Source organism: Protopterus annectens, chromosome 1.part1 (assembly GCF_019279795.1).
Source record: "Protopterus annectens isolate FY-2018-M chromosome 1.part1, PAN1.0, whole genome shotgun sequence".
NCBI classification, from domain to species: domain Eukaryota; kingdom Metazoa; phylum Chordata; order Ceratodontiformes; family Protopteridae; genus Protopterus; species Protopterus annectens.
Genome location: NC_056726.1, coordinates 1,447,008,584 through 1,447,034,570, shown reverse-complemented (window position 1 = coordinate 1,447,034,570; position 25,987 = coordinate 1,447,008,584).

Sequence of the window (25,987 nt, the reverse complement as noted above, 5' to 3'; positions counted from 1 at the left end):
GTCCACATGGGCGGTACAGGGGGCTTGCCCTCTGCAAAAATGCATTTGATATGTAAATTTTACTGATATTGAGTTTTGAACAAGTGTAATTCGGAGTAGTACATTTTCATTAAAGTGCAGTTTTGCTAATTTATATTTGAGTTTTTGAAATTCAGTGAAGTAGACCCATATATATATATACATATATATATATATATATATATATATATATATATATATATATATATATATATATCAAATTTAAAATCACCCCAACATTGACTACTGCAGTCACACATTCCCTTTTGTGTGTTACCCCCAATTTTTCAAGTCTAAATTCTTTCTGTTGGTATTTTTATTTCAGACCAGGAGCTGTAGTTAGTTTATGTTACTGCATTTGCTTGGCACAATATTGTCTTTGTCAAAGCTGGGTTTTCCTTTGTGGGCTGGAAAATTGTAATATCATGTGGGTGTTTTTAGACCACCAGTCCATCTCAGTTCATTCATTCTATCCTTGAATATTGAGCTCTTTTAAAGCATTACAATCACAAAGTCATTATTGTATTTCAATGGGGTGTGCCATGTTAAAGTATTCTTGGAAGTCTTGTTTTCAAAATCCATTTCAAGCTCCCCTTATATGATTAATGCCATGTAAATAGTATAACAGTAGTCTGAATCACAGGAATCTGGCACAGCTTCTGCAAAGTATTTTTTTCCCTCTTAACTCTCCTCCCTTCTTCCTGGGGGTGTCTAAACTCTCATTGTAATACAAGAGCTGTTAATTAAGCAGTTTTGCTTCAACATCACAGAGCTTTTAACAAACATGAACACTACAGTTGGTATTTGCTAGTGTTTGCAGTTGGATGATTTTTTTTTTGTTTCTGAATGTCCTTGACTGGTAATATTGATTGTATTGTCATTAGAACTCCCCCTAGTTTTCTTGAGATGTTAATGTTATTACTGTAATTCAAGAAATGTTAATTCATTAACACACATGAGATGTAAAATGTCACACCTCTAGTAGGTTACAGACATCCTTATATTCCAAAGCATTTTCTGATAAATCGACTTAAAAAGCATAATACAAGGACATGTAAATGTTTCATAAACAATACACGCTATTACAATACTCCAAACAGAAATATTACCAGTAAAAAGTATTCTTTGCATTGATAATAATCAGGACTATACAATATATTATTAATCATACAAACCCAGAATGACAGCTTTCTCTAATGTTTCCCAAACAAATTATCATATGTTTAAAACTGCACAGTGCACATGTATTTTGTCAACTTACTTTGGTTAGCCAGATGTGGGCTTAAACATAACTATAAAAAGTTTATTTCTGTGTGCAAGATTACTAAGATATTTACAAAAATATGAAGAATGATGCTTATTTGTATTAATAATAATACAACTAACCATGAATACCTCTCAAGAAATGCAATGTTGACTGCAAATATCAACCACAGTTGTATTTGACATCATCTAAGGTTTCATCCGATGTCATGTTATATTTTTTAAAATCACACAGTTTTAGGAAATATTAAATAAATATTGAAATATTTAGTAATGTTATACTTTCTTTCAAATAACTATAAATACCTCCAGTATGGTGCACTATTTTGTTTTGTTTTATTGGACTGTCACAAGACTTACTTGCATTTTTAAATGGAAATGTACTTTTTCCAGTCATTTAAAAACATTTTTGAAGTAAATGAAAAACATTTTTCCTTTGAAGAAATTGTGCTTGTTTTACTTTTTTGGCTTGGCAAAGTATTTTAAAGTGATTTACTGCATTTTTGTGTGAAAAAGGGACTTTTAGAGGCTTTATTTTTTATAGGTTTTGTTATTTGCTTTCTCACAGTCAATTCTTCATTTAGCCATAAAATGGAAAAGTTAAACAAATGACCTTTGACACCACAGCAGGCTAAAAACTTTCCTTGGACCAGGTGGGTCACTTTGCTGTGACCGTATCTTGTTCCTCAGACCACTCATCTTTTACCCCATTTCCCTCTTCCGTAGCACCTAAAGCCATTATGCAGTGGGAGTTAGCCACATCCACTGCAGTTGTCCCATCAGTAGGCAAGGGAGAGCCACTCTTGTTGGTCTTGGGAGTGGGAACATGTAACACTTCCCTGTTTAGTCAGAAAGTTGTGATTATCCATGGGAAGCAGTTGCTGCCATTATTAACACTGCTGGCCCAATTTTTCCTGTCAAAAAAAAAAAAAAAATCGGAAAATTAAGATCATATCTACTTCTCCTCAAATTTCCAAAGATGGCAATAGTTTGCTGGGTCTGGTTCAGGGATTAATTCAGGCCATCGATCCTTCTTATAATGTGTTTTTTGGTAAAAGAAATAGGAATACCTTTTTTCTTGAAGATATTCAAGATTCTGAATATGGGCAGGAAAATGAAGGACAGACTGTGACAATAGGAGGTACTGCCAGCAACGTCAGGAAAAGTGGGGCAGTGGATGTGTAACATATGCCAGCACAGCTAGCTGGAATGTTGTAAATAATTATATGTCATTTTTGTAACAAACTGATTTATGCAGATGCTTGTGCTGAAAATGCAGTTGTAAGATTTGCTTGTGTTAAAAGTATCAACAGTGCACCCTGCTGGAAAGAAAAGAAATGTACATGTATTATTGTAACTGAATTAAATGTATATGTTTTAACAGCAAATACTGGAAGGGAAAAGGTTAATCCACCTGACTTTGAAACATATTCTTGAAATTAAATTAAGTTATGGGTTAAGCCATCAATATTTTATCCCATAGTCTTGAATGGAGACAGAGACACAATGTGCTAGAGAACAAGTTGTAGCCCTTGTAGGAAGAATGGAATGGTCTTATGGTTTTATGACTTCCAGCAGCTGCACCACATCTGAGCGATGCTCTTATGTATGTATTATTGGCATGTAAGTACCAAAATCCTGGCAGCTTCTAGTGTTGGTGACAGCATGGGAAACAAAGTCAGATGATCAGATGTGTGTGATATCATTCTGTAAGGCAGAAATACTATTTAGATATGAGTAGAAAATTGCTCTCAACATTCAGTATTCTGTCTTGCATCTGACAACAAGAACCATGCACCCAAATCATCTTGCCTTGCTCAATTTAGTAAGGAGGAACAGTAATTCTTTAGATCAGTTAGGAAAAGATAGTGAGACTAGCTAAATATTGTTTTTCTGTATATGTGTGAAACTTTCCATCTGTCTTATTTTTAATATTTCATGTGACTGAAACTCTGGTGTTTACTTTAACTAGATATTTAGAATTATCTTGTTCTTTTATTATTCATTATTAAAAATATTTAAACTTTTCATTGTGGCTGGTCCTTTTAGAAGATATTTAAGCTTTGGGAGTATTTGCATATATTTATTTAGTAATAGCCCTGGTCTCTCCTGAAAGCCTGTCTGTTTGGTCAACATTACCATTTGTATTAATATAAATTTCACTCAGTATAAATGGGTGTCCTTGTAAGAGCCTTAAAGTAGCTGGAAGGGGTTCTGGTGGCAGTGATAACTATGTTATAGTTTGGGCAGAAGGGGCCACAGCAAGTGAATCTATGCCAGCATTTCCCAGGTGTGTGTGTGTGTGTGTGTGTGTGTGTGTGTGTGTGTGTGTGTGTGTGTGTGTGTGTGTGTGTGTCTGTGTGTGTGTGTGTGTGTGTGTGTGTGTGTGTGTGTGTGCAAATCAAATCTCAAAATGTGTGTGTGTCAGCTGCTTGGAGCAGGGACACAGAGCACCAGTTTCACAGAGAAGGCATGGGAGGACTTAGCCTGGAACCCCAGCTAAGGACTCAACTCGAAGCTGTGCCAGTGGGAATTCTTGTTGGGGGTCTGGAGAGAAAGAGAGAAACCAGCCACTGGACTGAGCGTGTTCCCTTGATGCTCTTAAGGGAAACTGTGCTTGATGGAGAGACATCAGTATCTGGAAATACTGAGTGCATCAATTTGTATTCCAAGTAAATGTCTCTCTCCAGTGTCAGTGGTGAGGATTCAGACTCCTTGATTACTGGACAATAGAGGGGATGTCACACAGCCACAAGGTTTTCTCCTCAGTTTTATGAGTTAGACTCAGAGGAGAGCTCATTTTCTGATTATCCCTGTGGGAGTTTCTCTTTCTCTGAGGCTGTTTACAGAATATGCCAATGTTATCAGTGGGAAACCACTGACAATTCTGTCTCTTTCAGTAAATACTATGAGCTGTTGTAGAAGGAATTTCAAGAACCTTCACCTATTCCTTTAGTTCTGTCACCTTTGGAGGATGTGTGGGTCACTGCTTGCAATTTTCCTGATAGTTAACCTGCTGCAAAAGGCAGAATGTATAAAGTTCCTCATTCTTTAACTTTTTATGCCATTTTCCTAAACCTGACCCAGCATCTATATCTTTAGTTAGCCCTACTGCAGCTAAACAGTTTGTCAATTCCAGTCCTACTCTTTCTGACAAGGATGGGAATATTATTATGGGGAAAAAACTGTATGCTTTGGCAACTTTTATTTTTGGAATTTTGAATTGTTAGGCTCATATATTCAAGTTTATTCTGCGTACAGCAACAGTGGTCCCACTCCACAAAGGAGGTACTTCTACGGACCCTGGAAATTACCACCCCATAAGCTTGACGAGCCTGGTCTGCAAAGCTATGGAAAGGATCATTATGGAACTCATAAACAAAGACATTGGGGACCTACAGAAATTGGATCCTACCCAATTCGGCTTTGTCAAAGGCAGATCCTGCCTTTTGAACCTAGTCGACATTTTTGAAACAGTCACTAAGGCCATTGATGAGGGTAAGGCAGTTCACACAGCCTACCTTGACCTTGCAAAAGCCTTCAACACAATACCCCACTCGGGCATCATTGACAAACTCACCAGCTTAAATGTAAACCCATATGTCACAAGATGGGTTGCAAACTGGCTCAAGGACAGAACCCACAAGGTCAGAATTGCTGGAGCCATGTCAGACTCTAAGCCAGTCACAAGCAGTGTACCACAGGGCTCAGTCCTGGGACCCCTCTTGTTTGGCATTTATTTTTCCGAGGTGCAAGCAAATATAGGAGGATTGTGGCTGACAAAGTTCACAGATGACTGCAAACTGGGCGCCATAATTGATACTCCAGCGGACACAAGCATCCTTCAGAAAGGCCTCATAGAAATGGATAATTGGTACCAGAGCCATGGCCTTAAACTGAACGCCAAAAAATGTATAGTCATACCCTTTGGGAAAAACAAGGTACCCACAAATTACCACATAGGTGGTCATCCATTAAGTACGGAAGAGGTAATCAGGGACCCAGGGACCCAAGTTGACAGTAATCTCTCATTTGACACTCACATTGCCAAGGTGATTAGGAAGACCTTCTATATTGCCCACCTTATCATGAAGGGATTCACATCTAGATCAAGAGAGGTCATTGTGCCCCTGTACTCTTCTCTTATCAGGCCCATGATTGAGTACAATGCCCCATTTGGGATGTATCTTACCCGACACCTGCAGCAGTTAGAAAGACCCCAAAAGTTCCTCACCAAGAGGATAAAGGGTCTCAAACATATGTCATATGCTGCCCGGCTGAAGAAACTCCAGCTCTATTCAGTCGCATACCGCCTACTCAGAGGTGATCTATGCCTGACGTACAAGGCCATGTCCAATCCGGAATTAATGGACATGCTCCACCTCAGAAAATACAAATCCATCAGAGCCATGAGAGCAAGAGATTTGAACCTCAACACAGAAATAAATAGGACATGCTGGAGGGACAGATTCATAACCCAGAGGCTCCCTACACTCTGAACAGAATCCCAGTCCATGTTAGGCAGATCCCCTCACTAACTCTCTTCAAGAGAAATCTTGACGAGTGGATGGGAGATCGTAGGTTTACCCTGGGGGTCATCTCTGTGTCACTGCTAGACAGAGGCACAGTAAACTAAACCCTAAATGGGCATAGTATTCTCATCCCAAGGGGTAGTGAAAGCCACACACACTCTGGCTAGGCTTATAAATGCCCTTGGGCAGATAGCCTAGTATGAACCTATGAACCTATGAACCTATATGAGAAATATGTCTGCAGTTTCTTCTTGGGAGGCAAAATCTGCTTTAAATAATTTAGTTTCACCCATTTTATGTCACAACTCATTTGCAGTGCGCATATGACTCAGTTTATATTTCTTCCAGGGCTATTACCAGTTGTAATATTTTCAGATTAAATTCTCCTTTGGATAGACATTTAGCTTTTGTTTTCTCTGCTGCAAAGGAAATTAAAAAGTGCGATTAAAGAGTTAAACTGATACAGGGGAATCTCTAAGATTTTTTAAAACTCCTTTCCCAAATTTTCTCAGGGATTCTATAACCCACGCTTTCAGTTGTAGCAAAAAGCACACTTAACAGTCTCAACAAAATTTAGGTAAATAGATATTTAAGAAGAAATATCTGTGTTGGGGGGGTCCAAAAAGTATTCATGAGCACCACAAAATCAAGGACAGTCAAAGAAGTTAGAAGAACAATTTAAGGGACCTTGTTTCCCCTTATCCCCACCATGGCAGTATCTTTTCCACTTCCAGAAAGCCTGGATTTCCACTTTTTCCATTTGGAAATAGATAGTCTCAGCAAATGAATGCTGAGGATCATTCATCAAGGTTACAGATAAAAGTGGGAGGAAATGCCTCCTTCCAACAGGGTAATTCATCTTCCAATAAACCAGATTCCTTTATTTCCTTGTGTCCTTCAACACATGCTGTCCCGACAAAATCAGGTCCTCCTTCCCAGTTTGGGAAAGGTTTTTATTTAAGTATGTTTTTACTAGCAAGGAAAGAAAATGTGTGGAAACCACTTCTGGATCTTTCTTTCCTAAACCTGCTTATGATAGCGCCTAAGTTCAAAATGCTGTCACTGTGCAAACTGTTATCTCTTCTTCTTCCTCATTTAAGTTTTCTGGTAACACAAGATTTAAAGGATGCTTATCATCACATCCCTATTCATCCAGACTTCAGACATTTCTTAAGGTTCTCAGTGTCTGGATAACATTATCACTTCTTTGCTTCACCCTTTGGACTAGCCACTGAACCAAGAGTATCTACAAAGTGTCTAGCTCCAGTTCTAGGACATTGCAGGCTATAGGGAATCCACATTTTTCCATACTTAGATGGCTTGCTTATCTTTGCAGAGTCTTTTTCAAGATGTCAGGAATGACTCTGTCACTTGTGTGAAAGATCTGTTATGCAAGCTGAAATTCCAAGAAAACAGTCAACACTGTTTTTTTACTCCTTCACACAGGATTGTGTTTCTGGGATCTCAGCTAAACACCCGTACAAATAGCTTTTCTTCCACAGGAAAAATAGATTAATATCTATATCTATTTCTAAGGTTTTGCACTTAGACTTTGATCACTGTGAAGGAATACCTCAGGATTTTGGGTCTTATGGCATCTAGGATTACTCATAATACCCCTGGCAAGATGATACATGAGAAAGATACAAGGGTTTTTGAAATCTTTTTGGTTCCAACACCAACATCCTTTGTTTTTTTTTCAAATCCCAGTGCTGCAGTATGTCATAAGAGAAATCATGTGGTGGAGGCAGCAAAGTCTTTTGGCTTCTCCCGGTTAGGGGTTGCCACAGTTAAACTCCGATCTGCTCATGACTGGCAATGGATTTTTATGGTGCCAAGTTGCCAGCCTGATGCCCAACCTTCAATGAAGGCACGCCCATTCATGCTCACACCTACCTGCATGCCTTTAATGTCACTCGACCACGGGGAGGGCATGCAGACTCCACACAGAAGGTGCTCCAGCTGAGAATCGAATGGGAGAACCTCTTGCTGTGAGGTGACAACGCTAACCGCTGCACCACCACGGCATGTGTTGGAGGCAGCAAATATCCCTAAATCCAGTTCTCCCCTTCTCCCTCCCTGCTTTAAAGCAGACAGTCCACACAGACACCTCAGACTTTACATGGGGAGCAGTTTCAGGAGGGATAAAACTGCAAGGTGCACCAAGTACAGATGCAAGCATTTAAATATAAGGCACTCAACTCTGACTCTTCTTTGCTTCCTCAGCACCTCTTTACGTTGTTACAGAAAATACGGCAGTCAAGTTATACATCAACAAGCAAGGGGAAACCAGGTTATACCCTTCTGCAGCGTAGCCATGTTAGCTTGGAATATTGCTTCACAGCACTATTTCACTCTACAGGCATCCCATATTCTGTCAGAGCAAAGTAGCTGGACACACCAGCTGAGCAGGACAAGGACAAGCCCTCTTGAACAGAGCATAGATTGGAAGGGGTCTTCCAAGATTTGATCCATCTGAGGATAGCTCCTCAAGTAGACCTATTTCTCTCTTCTCTGAATAATCAGCTGGCAAGATTATGTTCCATCACTCCATGCTAGAAGGTCTTTTCCTTTCCTTGGACAGGAATGCTTCTTTATGCTTTTCCACCATTTCCACCAATATTCAGGCTATTTCTGAAGATTCAGAAGGAATCCACTAAGAATATTGTGGTGACTCCCTTCTGGCTAAGGCAACAGTGGTTCTTCTTTCTTTTAGAAATGGACAGGGGCAATTAACACAACCATGCCCACAGAATGGATCTACTCACAGAAGATTAGGGATGTTTGATATACTCCAACCCCAGTAAACATCAACTGACTGTTTGGATGATAGGGTTTTAATTCACTTTTGGTACCTGTTTACTGAGGATGTGCAGCAGGTACTACTGGGGGCAAGAAAGCCTGCAACTAGAAAATCATATATTAGCAAATGGAAAAGGTTTTCTAGTTGGGGCCAGCAACATAACCAGCACCCATTTAAGGCTAGTATTTCCCCTGTTTTTAAAATATTTCTGTGAGTTACTATCCTATCAACTTTCTTACTCACACAGAAAGGCTTATTTATCAGTCATTTCAGCATGTATGCCCATAGATTCTCCTCTTTCAAGGCATTCTCATGTTAAAAGTTTTTTGAATGGGTTTAGCATAAACCGTCTACATGAATAGAAGCACAGTTATGCCGGGCAAAGGGGGCAACTGCCCAGGGTGCAAAATGTTAGGTGGGCTGACTAAAGGTTTGGTTCATAGAAGGTGCCGTCAAGCTGTGAAAGCTGTCTGACTGTTATATCTTTGATAGGATGAAACCTATATAGATAAAGTTATTGCAAAAATGTTAATTCAAACATCTATTGTTATGATAAGTTTACTTACACAATTGTACATTCTCTCAAATGTATATCATTAAGGAGACACTTTTGATCTGACTTTCCCTTTATGACAGGGGTACTCCATCTGTCATGTCAGGTCATTAAAGTCAATCCGTTGAAGACTGTGGTCTACAATTTTGGTTTTCTTTTGACTTTCAAAATTAAACTTATATATCAGCTAATAGCAAATGCTCAAAATACTACTCAAAAAGATCAATGTAAAAAGACTGAATACTCAAAAATTTAAAAATCAATGGTTATCAGTTTTGATGCAACCCCCAAACTCATCCTAATTATTTATACAAACTCTGAGATTACACAACTGCAGGAAAAAGACATATTGCCAGACCCCATTTAACTGTGATATTATAAAAGAACTGAAAGCAGGCGGAAAAGAGCATTCTCTCATAGTGTGTGTGTGTGTGTGTGTGTGTGTGTGTGTGTGTGTGTGTGTGCGCGTGTGTGTGTGTATATATATATATATATATATATATATATATATCTATATATATATATATATATATATATATATATATATATATATATATACATATATATATATATATATATATATATATATATATCTATATATATATCTCTATAATCTATATATATATATATATATCTATATATATATATATATATATATATATTGATACACTAGACAATCTCGACGTACTGAAATGTTGAAATTCAGTACGTCGAGACCAAATAGTGCAAAGTGCAGTTAACCGAAACTACACTATGCTGAATCCACAAATTTTGAATTTGCCACTATTGTGGTGTCGCATTCGTAATGTGTGGTGTGGTTGTGGAATTATCTGGGGTGTCAGGTAAGTATTGTGTGTTTGAGGATAATGGGTAGGGATTTTAGTGTGTGTGAGTGTGTGTGGTGGTGTTTGTTGTGTGTTTAGTGCGACCTCAGAGTTAGAATATATAAGTAGGGGGGTGTGGGGGGGTGCAGGGGGGCTTGCCCCCCTGCTTAGAGGTAGGTTAAGTGTGTTTGTGTGTGTTGTTATGTTTGTTTAGTTAGGTAGATGTATGTGTGTGTGTGATTATGTCCTGGTTTGTGTGTGTGTGTGTGAATGGTCATGATTGTAATGTTCGTTATTGTGGGTTTTCGTGTATGTGGTTTTTTGACTATTCAGTCTCAAAATACTGAAGTCTGACAATTCAGTATTTCGAGATTGTATAGTGAATCCATATATATATATATATATATATATATATATATGGGTCTACTGTATAACTTCAAAAATACACTTCGAAATTACACATTAGACCCTGGGTTATGCGAAAGTGCACTTAATCGAAAGTGCACTTTCGTGAAACCCACTTCAGCGAACAGGCTACGTACTGCAGTTTAGTGCAGTAGTCACGGAACTTAGGGTTAGGGCATGGGTCATGGTAAGGAGTTAGCTAATAAGGCTATTCCCTTACCATGACCCGTGCCCTAACCGTAAAGTCTGTGACTACTGCACCACAGTGGAGGATGTAGCCTGTCCTCCACTGTGGTGTGATAGTCACAGACCTTAGGGTTAGGGCACAGGTCATGGTACAGGGATAGCTGGTAGGGCTATCCCTTTACCATGACCAGTGCCCTAACCCTAAGGTCCATGACTACCGCACCACAGTGGAGGACATAGAATTTTTTCCTACGGTCTTCCACTGTGGTATGATATGTTTACAGAAGCAGTGTTCTTGAAAGTGCACTTTCGAATAAGTGCATTTTCGCGTAACTGAGCGGTCTGCTATTAAAAGCAGTAGAACTATATATATATATATATATATATATATATATATATATATATATATATATATATATATATATATATATATATGGATATGTATATATTGTGACAATAGGAGGTACTGCCAGCACAGCTAGATGGAATTTTATAAAAAATTATATGTCACTTGTGAATATCAAACTGACTTATACAAGGTGTTTGTGTTACAAATGTATTAGAATTGTATGTCACATGTATATCAAACTGATTTGTACAGATGTTTGTGTTGAAAAGGTATTTGTAAAGTGCTTGTGTTTGAAATGTATCCACAGTGTACCCTACTGGTGGGAACAGAAATGTACTTGGACTATTGTAACTGTTTAAATGTATATGTTTTAACAGAGAAAACTGGAAGGTTAAGCTCAGTCCAGCAAACTTTAAAATATATCTGAAATCAAATCACTTTACAGGCTAGGCCATAAAAATGCAATCTCACAGGTTTCAATGCAGCCAGAGACACAAAGTCTGTACTAGGAAGCCTTCTGTATTGTCTTTGAGGTGAACTAATTATTACTCTGGAAGCATGAAGTTATGAAGTTGTTTTATGACTTCCAGTGCATGCTACAGATCTGCGCAAAATCTCTTGTGTGTGTATTTTTACAGGTAGGTGCTAAATCCTGCCACCTTCCAGCAATGGGGGTTTGCATATGAACTAGAGGTCAGATGACCAGAAGTGATGTCATTCTGCAAGCTATCCCAGAAGTAATATTTTAGATATTATTTTGAGAAGTCTTAGTGAGACTGAGCATTCTGATTTGTGTCTTGGGCCTGACAACAAGAAGGACCATTCACCACATCATCTGCCTTGTTCTATTAAGTAAGTAGGGAATAGTTTAATTCTCTTAGATTCAGTCAGGAATATAGTGAAGCTTAGTTTAGATATTGTTTTTCTTTATTTGTCTGAGCCTGTCCTTCAAGGTTATTTTAAATATTTCATGTGGTTTTAAACTCTAATGTCACTGTGAATATAGACTTAGTATGTTCTTGTTCTTTTACTACTTATTAGTAAATATATTTAAACCTTTTATTATGGCTGATCTTTGTAGAGATATTTAAGTTTTGAGAGTATTTGCATATTTATTTGGTGACACTGTGTGGGCCACTCCTAATAGCCATGTTCATGGTCAAATTACCATTTGAATTAATATTAATTTCACTCAGTATATTGGGCATCCTTGGAAGAGCCTTAAGGCAGCTGGCAGGAGTGTCTGGTGGCAGTCCTAACTACCTTATAGTGTGGGCAGAAGGGGGCATAGCTAATAAACCTGTGCCAGCCTTTCCCAGGTATGTGTGTGTGTGTGTGTGTGTGTGTGTGTGTGTGTGTGTGTGTGTGTGTGTGTGTGTGTGTGTGTGTGTGTGTGTGTAAATCAAACCTCAAACAATGTGTATGTCAGCTACTTGGGCAGGGACACAAAGTGCTGGTTGGACAAAGAAGGTGCTAGAGGTCTTGGCTTGGGCACTCAACTGACATCTCAACTCTATATCTGTGTTAGTGGGGAGTCTTATTGGGGATCTAGAGAAAGAGAAGAAACTAGCCCTTGACTAACTGTGTTGCTTGATTGTGCTTGATGCAGAGAGTTGCATCTGGGCATACTGTGTGCATATCTGTTGTCCTTCCGGTGACCATCTTCCACTGATGTCAGTGGTGAGAATTGACATTCCTGGATTACTGGCCAGGAGGAGGGGCATCTCATATTGGTTGGCAGTAGTGGGATCGCCACATCATATATTGATGAACAGTGGTGTGGATATTGAACTTCTGTAGCCTGTAAGTAGTCACTAAAGAATGTGTTTGTACTTTTAAGCAGCCACACTGTGAATACTCAGAGTTTCATATCGCAGTAGTTTTATTTATTTACATTTGTTAGCTTAGCTAGTCAGGGACAGCAGGCAAGGATGTCAGCAGAGGATTATGGCAAGCTGACATGGAGCAAGTTGGCTGAGATGTGCCAGAGGACTGTTGCATGCCAAACTGACTAAAGGGGAAATGACTGCAGCCTTAACAGCTCTGTATCACAGGCAGGCAACAAGGAAGACAGCCAGACTGGCCTTGCGGATGTAAAGTTCTCAGAAACAGGACAGTTCAACTTTTCCTCAGAGGACTTAAAAATCCATCTGGAGTTAGAGAGACTTGAACTGGAGGACAGACATTTGGAATTAGAATCAGCAGAGGGACTGCAGCATTTGGAGGCAGAGGAAAATGAGAGACAAAGGCAACATGAAAGGGAGATGCTGACTCTTCACTGGGGTCATGAGGTAATGGGGAAGGGAATTACTGAACCCAAAAGCAATAAATGCCAGTAAATTTCCTCCATAATTTACAGAGGGTGATAATTTTGATAATGTTATTAATATGTTTGAAAGGGTATGTAACTAGTATAATATTGACATAGGGCTCTGAATACGGATCTTGACCCCCTTATTCCATGGTAAAGCTGTAACTGCTGTTTCTAAATTGTCTTATATTGATTGTTTAAACTATAATAAAGTAAAGAAACATTTATTAGAGTGTTTTAAGTTAACACCTGAAGCTTGTAGAAAAAAGCTTTGTAGCATAGATGCAAGGCTGATGAAAGTATGTGTGATTATATTGCTGAGTTAAGCACTTATTTTCATAGGTGGGTGAGTGGGTGTCAGGTCACCACTTTTGAAGGGCTGGCTGACCTTTTGGTGAGGGACTAAGCCCTTAGCACTTTGCCTGAGGCCATAAGAATCTGGATGGCAGATAGGGAATGCAATACCACAGATGAGTTAGGGAAAAAGGGGGATCTCTATTTAGCAAGCAGGGCATCACTGCACAGGAAAGGGATACCCAGTGCTGCACATGGATATAAGGGAACCCATGGTGGGCAACCTAAGCCACCCAACAGAGTCCACCAGTAACAGGAAAGCAACTAGTTCAGATACATGGCCAGGAACAGGGGTTAAATGTTTTAAATGTAAATAGTGGGGCTATGCATCATATACATGTCCATGGAGGCAAGGTGGGGAACAAAAGGTAGTGGAGCCAGCAACTGGGGATAACAGAAGGACAGTGGTAAGTAATCTGTAGACAAAAAGGGTACCAAACTACCATAAGAGGTTATATTCTAACTTAGTAGATGGGAAACAGGCCACTGCTAAGAGGGACACAGCTTCTGATCTAACCATTATGAAACCTCCAATGGTTAAAGAAAATCACTACTTGCTTGGGCAGTCTACTGCAGTCAGACCTTTAGGAGAGACCCCATTCTAAATACCTTTGGATATGGTTCACCTTGACTGGGAGGGTGGAAAAGGAAGCAAGCAAGTAGGTGTGTTTGGGGATATCCCTGTAGATGTCCTGATAGGGAATGATTTTGATAATGTAGTACCTTGTGTGCATGCAGTTACACACAGTCAGGCTTGGAGACAGACATGTGGGTCTGGTAGCCGGAGGGGACCCAGGCAGACTGCACACTTGAAGCCAGGACTGGTGAGGTGGCAACTTCAGGGAGGGAGTTACCCTTTAGCAGTGAGACAGAAGGTGAGCCACAGCTGCTAGTGGGTACCGATGTTCCCTTGGACAGAGTGACTTCAAGGGCAGAGGTGAGTAGTAGTACCCAGGCTGACAGTGAGGCACAGCTGTCAGAGGATTTCAGACTTCCTGTGGAAGGGGGGCTGGGAAGGAATACAAAGAGAGAGTTGAGACAGGCTCAGCTCTCAGACCTGACATTTTGAGGGAGATAACTAGGGAGGCGCCTGATTCTCAAGAGAAAAGGGGATTCCATATACTGGAACAAATGGTTACTGTATAGAGAATGGACCCCTGAGGGAAGGCTAGAGGGTGAGAGAATACAGCAGTTGGTAGTACCTAGAGCCTCCCATCTTGCACTTCTAGCCATAGCCCACAACATTCCCTTTTCAGGTCATATGGACATAAAGCATACCAACAGACCTATTATGCAGAACGTTTATTTTTCTGGGATTGCAAGGGATGTAATAGGGTACTGCAACAGCTGTGAGCATTGCCAAAAAGTAGGCAAGGCAAGAAATAAAGTCAAAGCTCCTTTGGTGCCTTTGCCTGTGATTGAGGAGCCATTTCGGAGGGTAGCTATGGATATTGTGGGGCCTTTGAGTATCACAAGTTCCACAGGGAAGAAGTATATCCTAGTGGTTGTAGATTATGCTACTAGATACCCTCTGAGCTGGTGGCCTTATCCGCCACTGAGGCAGAAAAGTTGGCAAATGCTTTGTTAGAGATTTTCAGCAGGGTAGGTTTCCCAAGAGAAATATTGACAGACAGAAGTGACAATTTCATGTCAGACCTGCTGGCTTGTCTGTGGAGGCATTGTGGGGTGAAGCACCTAAAGACCACCTCCTATCACCCCCAGACTAATGGTCTTGTGGAGAGGTTAAACTCTACACTAAAAACCATGCAACAGGCATTTGCAGATCAGTTTAAGAGCAAGTGAGACAAATATTGCCCCATTTGATGTTTGCATATAGAGAGGTACCCCTGGAGTCTACAGGTGTTTAACCCTTTGAGTTGGGGTATGGGCATCAGGTGAGGGACCTTAGATTTGATTCACGATGAGTGGGAGGATGAGTGTGAATCCCCCAAGGAGTCTGTTGTGGCATATGTCCTAAACCTCACGACAAGGCTCAGGGAACTCATGGACTTGGCTCAGGAGAACCTGGCAGAAGCCCAGCAGCAGAAAAAGGTCTGGTAAGTCAGAAATGCTTGAGCCAGAAAGTATGCTATCAGGCAGCAGTTATGGTTCTCATTCCTGTCAGACAAAATAAGCTGCAGACAGCTTGGGAGGGACATTTCAAAGTGGTAAGGAAGGTCAATGATGTTAGCTACATGGTAAAACCACTAGGCAGGAGGCAGGGGCCCAAATTGTACCATGTTAACACCTTAAAGCCTTACTATGATAAGGAGGCCCTTGTGCTAAGTATTTGAAGTAGGAGGCAGGAGGATTCTAAGTGGGATATGTGGCTACCGCAAGGCAGCCAGCAAAATCCCAAGTTACTATGGTACAGCTTAGGGTTTCAGGCATATGATATGACAGTGTAGAACTGTACTGAGGTCAGCAATGCCAAGGCAGCTGGGATCTCAAGACAGGGTATGGGGTAATGTATTCCCAGACAGACCCATTCCTCTCAAGCAATTATTGTCAAGGGGCACTTGAAAAACTAGCTTGAGTCTTTGAAGTGGGGGAGAGGTGTGATGATAGGAGGCATTGCCAGCACAGCTGGCTGGAATTTTGTAAATAATTATATGTCATTTGTGAATATCAAACTGATTTTTACAATAAGCTCATGTTACAAATGTAATAGAATTGTATGTTGTGTATATCAAACTGATTTGTACAGATGCTTTTGTTGAAAAGGTATTTGTAAAGTGATTATATTTGAAATGCATCCACAGTGTGACCTACTGGAGAGAACAGAAATGGACATGCACTATTGTAAGTGTTTAAATGTATATATTTTAACAGAGGAAACTGGAAGGTTACCCTCAGTCCAGCAAACTTTAAAATATATCTGAATTTAAATCATTTTACAGGCTAGGCCATAAAGTTTCCATGCAGCCAGAGACACAAAGTCTATACTAGGCAGCTTTCTGTATTGTCTTTGGGTTGAACTAATTACTACTCTGGAAGCATGGAGGTATGAAATTGTTTTATGACTTCCAGCGCCTGCCACAGATCTGAGAAAAATCCATGTGTGTATTTTTACAGGTAGGTGCTAAATCCTACCAGCTTCCAGCAATGGGGATTTGGCATGGGAACTAGAAGTCAGATGACCAGAAGTGATGTCATTCTGCAAGCTATCCCAGGAGTAATATTTTAGATATTATTTTAAGAAGTCTTAGTGAGACTGAACATTCTGTATTGTGTCTTGTGCTTGACAACAAGAAGGACCATCTGCACGGGGTTGTGCTTGCTTGCATGTCATACCCCACTGCTGTGCTGTTTTAACCCTTTCTGGTGTATCTCAGCTGCATTTATTCTGTTACCAGCACTCCTGCATAAGTGAGGCCTTCACTTGCAGCTACTGTATTGATTTTATCCAGCCCTCCTCACACCTATAGGTACTCTCCTCAGATAGTACCCACTCTACTATCCCTGACCTCTCTTCCACAGATTCTGACAACCATGGATGGACAATTTCCTATGATTTATGCTGCTAGTCTGGTTGATATGGCCATCCTGAGACAGTGTAGCAACCATCTTATGTACACAGACAGCCTTCTACTACTATCACCTAGGAACACAATTTGTGAGAGATGCAATTACATTAAGAACCTAGAATCCTTGCTGTCTCAGTAACAAGCCAGTACATCTGGCACTAAGAAAGTTGTCTGGGCAAACACTACAAACACCACACCTCTAGCATCACCCCACCTGTACAACACACTCCTACATTTGCAGATGTTCTCAACAAAAACATACCTAAACAAAAGAGACCTCCAAATCAAACACACACACACACACACACACACATCACAACCCACAGCACCAAGCATCACACATAGTACACACACCTGTGTCTCATAGCCTCTAAGGCCCAGCCACAAACCCAACATGCTAGTCATAGGAGACTCTATTGTAGAACACACAGATGTGCCCCTCACCAGGCTAGACAAGGAGAAAGTCACAGTAAGTTGCTTGTCAGGTGTTAGAATCTGCCATATCATGCACAAACGCAAGTCTATTAACAACAGGTACTGCTATGACTCTGTCATAGTCCATGTTGGTGTGAATGACTTGAGACGTACCTCTCTGGACTGTATGAAGAGAGACATGATTGAGCTCACTGAATATGTGTCCCAGGCAGGTATGTCCCTCGCCTTAATTAGCATCCTACTGTCACCCAGAACAATGTCTCAATACAAACAGAAAATGATTGACTTTAACAATGAGCTTAGTTTCTGGTGTCATTCCAAGGGGATCTAGTACCTGGGAGGACATGAGTGACAGACCACAATGCTTTGCCATCTGTCTTCCCTGGGCTTCAGGCTTCTGGCAAAGGTTCTTGCCTCCCCCATAATACCTTTCTTTAGGCAAAGTCATGAACACAAAATTACCAACATGAAAAATTCTTCTAAATGAAATTTAGCATGAAACTGCACAGATTGCTAGCATTCTTTGCCCTGGACGATTCTGATATTTGTGCAGTCACTGAAACTGGGTTCAAAGCTGTGAAGAACACCCCAGCATTATATGGTTACTCATCCCACCCTACTTTTAGACCCCAGTGGAAGGCTACAAAGCCAAAGGAGGTGGAGTTTTAATATTTATCAAAGACATACACACCTCCAGGCTTGTCAAACAGTATGAAGCACAAGAGGCACTCCAAGTGCAGTTAACTGTTGACAAAACACCTATTGAAATCATAGCTAGCAGCAGACCCCCAACCATAACTCAGGACACCAACTCCACCTATCTGGACTTACTTGAAACCATCAAGATTCAACCCTTTACCCTGATCCTGGGTGACTTAACTACCAAACCATTCAGTGAAAGACCTATTCTAGCCCAAGCATGAATGCCCAGAGATTCCTTGACTATGTCAATGCCAATGCACTGGATCAGCTGCTTGACTCCCCTATGAGAGGTGAAAATATCCTGGACCTGGTACTAACCAACATGAGTAGCCACTGTAGCACCCCTGTAGTGCCATTCTCCTTGGTAAGATTTGACCATGAAGCGATCCCTTTCAAAATCACCATCTCCCCTGATTCCCTCTTGTCAATCAAAAAAAAAATTCCAAGGCTGACTACAGTCTCCTGAGAGCAGGTATAAGCAGCTTCACAGCCACCATACCTTCATTTGGAACTCGCACTAATGTCCAAGTCTACACCAAAAAACTATATGAGCACCTACATAGCTGTATGGACTCAACAATACCTGACAGGACCATATCATCTTCCTCAAGGAAGAGTAAACCTGTCTGGTGGACAGCAGCAATAAACAAACTCTATAAAAAAGGAAAACATTGACACCCAGGACCAAAAAGAAGCAGGTGCCAAGTTGGAAGCAATCTCTCCTTTGTCTGAACAAGCAAAATAAGGTCACTGGTGAAATCCTCTAAGGCTAACTACGAGTCCAAATTGGTCACATCCACTAAGGACAATTACAAGGCCTTTTTCACATACATCAGCAGTCTGAAAGGTAACACCCAAATCTGCTCTGAGCTGGTGGTTAGTAACACCACATACACATACACAACCATCATATATTTAACTAATCTGTTGGCAGACAGGTTCAGTGAAAACTTCACCCCCTGTCCCCCATCAGTAAACCAGGACAATGCCAGCACCTGCCCCCCTCACTTCATCACCAGGGAGTGGGTGTTTAATAACATCTCAAAGGCAAACAATGCAGTCTCCATGGGACCTGACAACATCCTTTGCTGTATCCTACATGAACTCAGGCATGAGCTCTCAGCTCCATTAGGCACCCTATTCAACCAAAGCCTGAACACTTCATCCCAGTCGAATGGAGGACCAAAGGTGGAGGGTCCACTGACCCAGGCAATTATAGGCCCATCAGCCTAACTAGCCTGATCTGCAAGGCCATGGAATGCATTATCATGGACTTTATAAACAAGGACATTGGCAACCTACAAACGTTAGACCTCACACAGTTTCTTTTTTTCAAAGGGAGATCATGCCTGTTAAACTTGGTCGACTTTTTTGAAACAGTCACCAAAGCCATGGGTGAGGAGAAGACAATGCACACCACCCACCTTGACCTAGCGAAAGCCTTCAACACTATTCCCCACTTGGGAATAATAGATAAACTCTCCCAGCTAGGCATCAACCCGTATGTTTCCAGATAGGTAGTTAACTGGCTCACTGATAGAACCCACTCAGTCAAAATAGGGGAAGCCGCATCTAGTAGCAGACCTGTAATGAGCAGTGTACCACAAGGATTAGTCTTGGGGCCTTTACTGTTTGGGATATACTTTTCTGAGGTGCAAGCCAAAACCAGTGGTCTGTGGCTGACCAAGTTTGCAGATGACTGCAAGCTGGGCACTGTCTTAAATTCCCCTAGTGATGTGAACATCCTCCAAGAGGGCCTTACTCAAACTAATGAATGGTGCCAGAAACATGGCCTCAAACTGAATGCCAAGAAATGCATCATTATCCCTTTTGGGGAAAATGGAGTCCCTAATAATTATCCCATTAATAACAACATACTAAGCACACAATCAGTCATGATGGACATGGGCACCCAGGTTGATAGCAACCTTACTTTTGACCACCATGTCACCTCCATTGTACAGAAGGCTTTCTACATGGCCCACCTCATAAGTAAGGGTATTTCATCCAGGTACAAGGAGGTCATAACATCCTTGTACTCCTCCCTTTTCATACCCATTATCAAGTAGAATGCCCGCTTTGGCATGTACCTTGCCAACACATGCAGCAGCTGGAGAGACCACAGAAGTTCATGACCAGGAAAATCCAAGGTCTCAAACACCTATCCTATACAGATAGGCTAAAACCCCATCCCTCTACTCAGTCTCATACAGACTGCTCAGAGGTGACCTGTGTCTGGCATACAAGACCATCTCAGACCCAGCCTTGATGGAGTTGCTGCATATCTGTAAGTCAAACTTCACTGGAGAAACCCACATGCAAGACCTCAACCTGGTCTGTGACATTAATAGAACTTGTTGGTGGGATAGATGTGTGTCCTAAAGACTCTCCCATCTATGGAACAGACTCCCTCTCCATGTCAAGCAGAGTACCTCTCTAGCCCTCTTTAAGAGGAACCTGTATGACTAGATCAGAAACAGAAAATATACCCCTGGGATCCCACCTTTACCCCTGCTGGACAGGGGAAACAGGTGCTGAATTTGTGGGAACATGGGCAAAATTCATGGCTAGGCTTTAAGGGCCTCCTGGCCAATAGCCTAGTATCATCCTATGAACCTATGAACCTATGAATGTATGAATATATGAACCATTCACCACATCCTCTGCCTTGCTCTATTAATTTACTAGGGAATAGTATAATTCTCTTAGATTCAGTCAGGAATATAGTGAAGCTTAATTTAGATATTGTTTTTCTTTATTTGTCTGAGCCTGTCATTCAATGTTATTTTAAATATTTCCTGAGATTTTAAACTCTGATGCTACTGTGAGTATAGACTTAGTATTTTCTTGTTCTTTTACTATTTATTATTAAATATATTTAAACTTTTCATTGTGGCTGATCTTTGTAGAGATAGTTAAGTTTTGAGGGTATTTGCACATTTATTTGGTGACACTATGTGGGCCACTCCTAATAGCCTTTCTCTTGGTAAAACTACCATTATTATTAATATTAATTTCACTCAGTATATTGGGTACCCTTGGAAGTGTCTGGTAGTAGTCATAACTACATTATAGTCTGGGCAGAAGGGGGCATAACTAGTAAACTTGTGCCAGCCTTTCCCAGGTGTGTGTGTGTGTGTGTGTGTGTGTGTGTATATATGTGTGTGTGTGTGTGTGTGTGTGTGTGTGTGTGTGTGTGTGTGTGTGTGTGTGTGTGTGTGTGTGTATGTGTGTGTGTGAATCAAACCTCAAAGAGTGTGTGTGTGTCAGCTACTTGGGCATGAGCGCAAAGCACTGGTTGGACATAGATGGTGTTGGAGGTCTTGACTTAGACACTCAGCTGAGATCTGAACTATATCTGTGCCAGTGGGGAGCCTTACTGGGGATCTGGAGAAAGAGGGATAAACCAGCCCTGGACTGACTGTCTTCACTGTGTGCTCTTAAGGGAAATTGTCCTTGATTGTGCTTCATGCAGAACTAGTGTGGTGATACTGTGTATAGACCTGTTATCCTCCCAGTGAATGTCCCCCACTTGTGTCAGTGGTAAAGACTGAGCCTTTTTGGTTACTGGAATGGAGGTGGGGTGTCATATATATATATATATATATATATATATATATATATATATATATATATATATATGTGTGTGTGTGTGTGTGTGTGTGTGTGTGTGTGTGTGTGTGTATGCATCTGTATTTATCTATAAATATACATAAAGTTCTGCCTCCAGTCACACACTCAGACAGCATATCAGCATATTAATTAAAGCCTTAACTTTTTTTTTAAATAGGTTTGTCTAAATTGCACAGATATCAGGTGAAACATATATTTTGGTCTGCTACCAGCATGTTCTTATCTGTTAATAGTTGTCATTAATACCTTGGAAACATAAACGTATTCAATAAACTGATACTTAAAAATATGCTGAACTCTTACACCTAAAGCATGCCTATATGATGATTTATAGTTTCATAGGTTCATAGGTTTTTATTGGGTTAACGACTACAAGGGCTTTTTTAAGCCTAGCTATGAATCCCAAATATCTGACAAGTTCTGATACTCTTGATAAGTGTAAGCATGGGCCTGAGAGATGAACCATTTACAGGTTACCTGTGTCCATTAGAGACATAGGTGCCAAACCAGTGATGAATTTCAGGTTTCCCATCCAATTGTCTAAGTTGAACTTGAATTGGGTTAGGGAGGAACTCTGTTCCATAGATGGGGTAGTTTCTGGGATACAAATCTCTCTCTCCAGCATGTCCTATTTATATAATAGGCAAGGTTTAAGTCTTTAAAATGGGTAATTCTGGTGCTGTTTGTTTTGTCGATATGCAGGAAGTCCGTCAGACTGGGGTCTGACAATGCCCTGTATGCCAGTCATAGATCTTCCCACAAATGCCTTCAGGAGACAGAAGATAGGGATAGGGCTTTGAAGCAGTCTGCATAGGACATGTTATTTACACCATATATTCTTTTAGTATGGAACCTCTGTGGACATTCCAATTGTTGGATATGTCTGTTTAGGTACATTCCAAATGGGGCATTGTACTCAATGATAGGTCTAATTAATGCCAAAAACAGTGGAACAATGACTTCCTTGGACTTAGATGCCATACCTTTGTTTATAAGTTATGCAACATAGAATGATTTCCTCATCACTGTAGACATGTGATGATCAAAGGCTAGATTACTATCTATGTGTTTCCCTAAGTCCCTGGCTACTGGGTCAACTCTAAGGGGTGTGTTGTCAATATGATAATTACTAGGGATGGATGACTTCCTAAAAGACACTATTATGCATTTCTTGACATTTAGTTTTAGTCCAAGGCTATGACACCTCCTGGAGAAAATTTGTGTTAGTGTGAGATTCAATGACAGCTCCTAATTTGCAGACATCTGCAACTTTAGTCAGCCAGAGACCACTGACATTGGCCTTCACTTCTGAGACGTAAATGCCAAAAAGAAGCGGTCCAAGGACTGATCCCTGAGGGACTCCACTTCTGACTGGCCTCTTTGTAGAGGTGGACTCACCAATTCTAACATCCTAGGTCCTGTCTGTGAACCAGTTGGCTATCCACTGGGTGACATACAGGTTTGTACCTATCCTCTTGAGTTTGTCAACAATGCCCAAATGGGTATTGTGTCAAATGCCTTAGCCAGGTCAAGGTAGGCAGTGTGAATGATTTTGCCCTCATCCATTGCTTTGGTGACCTTCTCAAAGAAGTCCACCAGGTTGAGTAGATATGATCTGCTGTTGACAAAACCAAACTGGGTTGGGTCCAGTGTCTGGAGGTTTACTATATCTTTAGGGATCATCTCCATGATAATTATTTCCATGGCTCTGCATATAAGACAAGTGAGACTTATGGGTCTGTAGTTTCCAGGGTCTGTAGATGCCCCACCTTTGTGTAGAGGGATGACTGTTGCCTTTCTCCATTCATGAGGCACAATTTGATTGCTTTACATTTCTAGCATCTCCTACATATTCCAAACCATACCTTACAAAGTTTTTAATGTTTTTCAAGACTGGTAGGTAAACATGTTCAGAAATTTGTTTCATGTACCTCAATAGGTCCCCAAGCATCCTAAATCAAGTAACAGGATTAGATAATCTATTGACATTTCAGAAGAGAAACAATGGTGATTTATTTTTGTTTGTTTTGTTAGGATCTTTTGTGCATAGCAGGGCAGCTTTGCTGCTTACCACTTCACAAACTGACATATGTAATATAACTCACATTAAAGACTTACTTATAATTTAGATGATATGATCATAGGAGGTTACTAGGCTATCGACCTTGAGGCCATTTTAAGTCTAGCTGTTTCATTCCAATGTTATACCATAGATATTCTAGTCAGTGCTCAGGACTGTATTTAGTAATGACTGCCCATTTCCAAAAGTGGTGTGGCTGCTGTCCCCAGTATGAATTTAAGGTGTCCCATCCACTTGTCCAGATTCCTTTTGAAAACAGGTGCTCTGCTACACATGAATTGGCAGCCTATTCCAAAGATTCAGCAGTTTCTGGGAGACAAATCTGTCCGTCCAGCACATCCTATACAAGTTGCAGGCCATATTTAGTTCCCTGGAACACGTAGCTCTAGGCCCATTTAATTTATGAGTGTGCAGCAAGTTCATTAGATTTGGGTCGGAGATTGATCTGTAAGCCAGGCATGTGTCCCCTAAGAAGTCTATGTGATATAGAGTATAGTGACAGGGACTTTAGTCGGTCTGTGTAAGCCACATGCTGGAGTCCCTCTATCTTCTTTGTTAGAAACCTCTGAGGTGTCTCAAATTGCTGAAGGTGCTTTCAACAGTACATTCTGAAAGGGGAGTTATACTCAATTATTGGCATGATTAATGACAAGTATAGAGGGGTTATAACTCCTTTGGTCTAGAGGCTATGCCTTTGCTAATCAGGTGTGCTACATAGAAAGTCTTCCTTACTACAGTAGACACATGGTGATCAAACTTTTTTACTGAAGGGAATGGTGATGCATTTATTTGAATTTAGTTTGAGACAGTGACTAAGACATGAGTCGCTGGTCTGTGTAACACTCCCCTGAAGGATACAGACATCCTTTGGGGATTTGATAATTGCACCCAGTTTGCAGTCATCTGCAAACCTGGTCAGCCACAGCCCCTTAGTTTTGGCCAGAACTTCTGAGAAGTATATACCAAACAGTAAGGGGCTCAGACAGACCCTTACGGCACCCTGCTGGTGATAGGTCTGCTAGTTGATGTGGAGCAACCTACTTTGATAGTGTGTGACTGGTTTGTGAGTCAGTTGGTAACTCATCTTACAACAAAGGGGTTTACATTCAGTTTGATAAGTTTATTGGTAAACACTGAGTGTGGGATTGTGTTGAAGGCCTTGGCCAAGTTGAGGTATGCTGTGTGCACAGATTTGCCCTCGCCAATGGCCCTGGTCACATTTTTGAAGAAATCCACCAGGTTTAACAGGCAGGATCTGCCCTTGAGAAAGCCAAATTGGATTGGATCGAGGGTTTGGAGGTTGCCTAGGTCTTTATTTATGAGTTCCATGATGATACATTCCATGGTCTTAGGGATGAGGCTGGTCAGACTTATGGATCTTTTATTTCATGGGTCTGTTGCTTAGCCACCTTTTTGAAGGGGAATAACTTTTGCTCTTCTCTATCCCACAGGAACATAGCCTGTGGATAGGTTGTGATTGAACATGGTACTTAATGGTGATGCTAGTTCATGTTTTAGTTTGTTTAGAAGACAGCCTAGGTGCCATCTGGTCCCATATAGTCTGTGTTTTTTGTCTTAGATAAGGCTATAATGATCTGATCTTCAGATATGTAGGGTGGGTAGGGGGAGTTGGGGGCAAGGTTTGTGATAAGTTTGGAGGGGATAAGGGAGTCAAATTTTCACCACATCTGTCCTCCAGCAGGTTTGCTATCTCTGTAGGATCAGTGTGTGAGATACCATTAGTCACTGGTTCGGGACATGCTTGGGTCCTACTTAGGCTGCGTACATAGCTGTAGAAGGCCTTATGGTTATCCTTGGCTGTGAATGCTAAGTTTTTCTCAATGTTACCCTTAGAGGATTTGACATGTTGTCTTATTTGCCTGTTGAGGCTGGGGAGGGTGCTTTTCCATTGTTGGGGCCTTGCCTTAGTTTTCCTAGACAGCAGCATTTTAATTTTCTTGTAAAGTTTGTTGATGCTGGGTGTGCACCAGGGTGGCTTGTTTTTACTTGGG